The following is a 4,894-nucleotide window of genomic DNA, read 5'->3' on the forward strand; positions in this document are numbered from 1 at the left end:
TGTACTCATTCTAGAATTACTCACACATGACGAACAGGAACATATGTATTTATAAAGTAAAAAAAGTTCACTGCGTTTAGACAACGACAAGAGATTCATATTCAATTTGTTTAGTATATAGAGTTCACCTTTAGGGCTGAGTTTTAAAGATGTTCGAAACGAAAGTAAAAAATTCACAAGGATAATACAAAAGAGGCAACCAATGCTATATAATAGATTTTGTTCTAGATGAACAGGTGACAAACTGGGTTATAGAAGATAATACTGAAATCTTTGCCATTTTATAGGAGTTATTTCGAAAACTAAAACTGACTTTCATGGCATATGCATATGTCAATATAAGATATGGTTTGTATAAATGTTAGGCCCTACTTTAAAAATGAAAGTTTTCCATATGATTTACGTCATTATAATGTGAAGAAGTGATTTATTAGATATGGTTCTAAACTGGTAGATATTGTTCAATGATTTTAAGTAGCAAATGGTTTTTCATGTCAATATAAGATAGATTAGGTTAGGTTGAAATGGTAGTTTTGTGCCCAAAGCCCACTTGAGCTCGAATAGTGGCTTATAAAAGATTATTTTTTAACTACTAAGTATTTTTTAGAGATTATTCTTTAAGCAGCGAAGGGTTTCTAATAATATTTACGCCTTTAAAACGGACATGAGAAATGTGAGATAATACTAAGTTTATAAGTCTTTTTTGGAACTATTTTGTAAATCAAACTTTCTGTTTTATAAGTTTATGTTATTATGATGTTATTAAATTTATGTTATTATATTATGTTATTATGATAAAAGATATAATATTGAATTACTATTTAAAAAACCAAAGCTTTTACACGGAGTTCGTCAATATCTTTTGAAATAGTTTTTAGGAGAAAATACTAAATTTCAGAACTTTACAAGACTTGTTGAATAAACTATGTTTTTCATGTAATTTATGGCATTATAACATGACTAAATGGTTTATGCCAAACTACAAGGTATTTTTTTAGTGACTAATTTATAAATTGATGGTTTTTTTTATGTAATTTTATGTAAAATAAGAGATTATTCTAAACTACTAAATATTTTCTACGGACTGCTTTAAGTAACGAATTGTTTTTCATGATATTTATGACATTATAAGATAATGAAATGACTAATGTGAGATAATACTGATTTCATAGATCTTTTTTTTTTGACTGTTTTGTAAATCAAAGTTTTTATTTTATAAATTTATGTCGCTATAAGGTGACCAAAGTAGCTTTAGGTTAAGTTAGATTACAGTGAAGGCCTTGTGCCCAAAAAGCACTAGAGCTTAAATAAGGACCTGCTGATATATATACTAAGGATTAGTGCTGTTCATACGCAGATTAAAGGTCAGCGTAAGAACAACGAAGAAGAGCACGACTTTTCTATTCTCTTCGTCAAGTTCCTAAATTTGCAGGTTATACCGAGCTCTGTTATACCGATTTGACACTATACCGATTTGAATTGCATTATACATGTAATGCAATTCAATATTAAATGTATATAATTTTAAACGCACAAATAAATTTAGTTTAGACTTGCAGTCGTGAAATGTATAAGATTTGGTAAATACAATTTCAATGTCTAAAAGAATGCTTTTTTGATACACAAATGTTAATAAGATATATTTCGTTATACAGATAACTCACTTAAAACGATGTTAATCGGATAGTATAGACTGCAGAGATAAACTTATCTAGTAATTATAAGTGAAATTGGATTTTGTCTTATTATTATATCTTACTTTTACTGTACTGTTTTTCATTTAAGCTATAATAAAAACTTAATATTCACATTTCTGCAGAGAATATTGAAAAAGACAGAAGTTTTCAATACAGGAAAAGAAAGCAATTTACTGATAGATCTTACATATATAATGACACAAAAATAGTTGTCTGCTCCTATCACGAAACAAATTCTATCATTTCAGCAATTACAAAACAAAAACCTGAAACTATGGCTTGATATGCTATTTATTAAAAGTGGACTAAAGGATATTTTATCATCTTAAATTAAAATAAAAAAGTTTACTCAGAACATATTGTAAATCTCTTTACGAGTGATGTTTTAAAATGAAACCCTGAAACAACATCTAACTATAACTATAGTAATTATTTTTATTAATTTCTTTCATCGGCCGACTTTATATGAATTTTGTGTTTAAAAACAATGAGAAAAATGCAAACGTGAAAGATTGTGAGAATAGCTTTAAGCTTAGGTGTATCAACTCAGTTGATAAAGATCGTTTTAGTTGTCCAAAACCTCTAGCCGTTAATGAAAACATGAAATATAGTACATTAAATGCTATTGTATTATCTTTGAATTAAAATCAGTGTGTTTGCTGTAGCTTTAGGAGTGTCGATTGGAAATAAGAATTGGTATGAGAAAGTTTTCGGCACATTAGATAAGATTTGCTAACCTTAAACTAAGAACTCCTCAGCCGCTTAAATAAGGCAAAATATAAGTATTGACAAAATGTGAATCTACCACTATACTACGAGTACCAAAAAGTATCAAAATAGACTTTCTAGCAGTCTATGGCTACTGTTTTATGGGCATGATTTCCTACCTTAAAAAGAATCGCACAATAAATGCAGCATTTGGAAAACAAAAATGGTTGGCAGACACCTTGACTAAAAATCATGAATTCCGTTATGAATTAATCAATCAAACTAATATGCGCTGGAGAAGGCAAATGCATTCATCAAGTGAACAAGTATTTCTGGCTTAAATAGATAATTTGAAGTCAAATACACAATTTAAAGGTGTTAGTCAAGTTGGGAGGATACTATATGAAAAATTTTATTAAAAATATTAAAGTTTCTTTCAATGTAGAGCACACAAATTTTCGAATACGCTTTGTATATACTATATACGCCTATTTAAATATTTAACTTTTTAAAAAGTATTTATACTATACTTGTTGATATAAATATAGTATATTATGAATTTTGTTTAAAGAAATTTGCAAGAAAATAAATGAGAAAGAAGACAAAGCTTACATTTTAAAAGGAAATTCGATTTAAAAAATGTTTTCATAAAATAGACAAATAAGATGACGACATCGTTTTTAACAGTGATAGTATTTATCATCATATGACCAAAAGGTTGATGAAACAATGATTCACTTACATTTTTCATATTCATTCCCAGTTGCAATTTCACAATAATAATATATAAAATTGATTAAATATTTATGTAAAAAATAAAAAATATATTTTATGTTGAAACAATTTTATGATAAGAGTATCTTATGTCAAATAATTCAATTTTTTTTAATATTAATACTGAACCATTAGCATAACACAAAATATTTGTTACTTTTAACATCTGGAATACATTAAGACTGAAAAGTTTTCGGAAATTCTCATTTAAAATTCGCGCGCTGTATATTTTTCGATATTTTAAGTTTATGTAGTTTGGCAGCACTGTCCTTAATTACTATGCCAAAAATGAGCTCGATCTGTCAGACAGTTCGTTTACGGCAGCTGTTGAAACCAGTTCACCTCAGTAGTGCGTTGCGAAATGTCTTCGACGGTCGTACGACCGTCCTGGAAGGCTTTGTACCACTCATAAACTTGAGTTTTCGATAAAACTGATTCCCCATAAGCCTTTTGTAGCATTCGCAACGATTCTGCACACGAAATTTCGTTCGAAACACAAAATTTGATGCAAACTCTTTGTTCAATATTTTTTTCCATTGTTTTTTTCGCAACGCCCTACTGAGGTGAACTGGTTTCAACAGCTGCCGTAAACGAACTGTCTGACAGATCGCGCTCATTTTTGGCATAGTAATTAAGGACAGTGCTGCCAAACTACATAAACTTAAAATATCGAAAAATATACAGCGCGCGAATTTTAAATGAGAATTTCCGAAAACTTTTCGGTCTTAATGTATTTAATAATAAAGTCATAGAGGCACTGATCACAATTAAGGAGATCACAGAAGTGGAATATGAAAGTTTAAAATTTTTCGCAATAATGACGCCATATTATATATGATAAAAATGACTCAGTATATCGAAAACTAATTCACTATTTGAAAAGTTTATCAAATAGTGAATTAAAAAAAATAAATTTATTCAAATCTTTAGATCAGAAAACAGACAAAAAAAGAGCAAATAAAACATAAGGTAATATTTTTGAAGGAACTGTGAACACTTAATAAATTGTAGTCGGTGTATAGAAACATATGTATTTGCTTCAAATTATTATCAATGGTACTCAAAACAAGATAATAAAAATTTTTCACAGCTATTGCTATATTATTTAATAAATGTGGTCTATAGTTATAAAATCACAAGGTTCGTAATAGGTCTGCGCCTAATATACTCAGAGAAGAGTGACGCCTTACCCTTGCAGCAATAACTGTCCTAGTTTAATAGATATTAGGATATAGCCACGCGCTAAATAATTAATTGTCACGTATAAATAAGTCAATGTGTGCCTTAACAGATGTTCATAATCTACTTCCCATGATGGTGCCTATTTGTTTTTATGACCTAATGCACACACTTATTTAATGTAATTGATCTTTCGCTACATTCTATTAAAAAATATAGCTTTCTTACCCATCTATAATAATCCAATACTCTTTCGCACTTTCTTTGCCCAACCCATGTATTCGTATTTATAATTCTTTTTATGTTATCTGATACATAGATCTCCACAGGATACAACAACAAAAAAATTATAAACCAAAAAGAAAAGGAATTGAATAATTCTTCAATAAAATGAAGAAATATGAAATCATGCTGAACTAAAGTTCAAAAACCTAATAAGATAGAGTCATAAAACAAGATTATCTATGCAGTGATAAGTAAACGGTTGGACGTCAAACAGTAAAGAGCTGTCATTATGGTCAATGGTTTATTTACGA

This window comes from Teleopsis dalmanni, chromosome 2 (genome assembly GCF_002237135.1).
Source record: "Teleopsis dalmanni isolate 2A chromosome 2, ASM223713v2, whole genome shotgun sequence".
NCBI classification, from domain to species: Eukaryota; Metazoa; Arthropoda; class Insecta; order Diptera; family Diopsidae; genus Teleopsis; species Teleopsis dalmanni.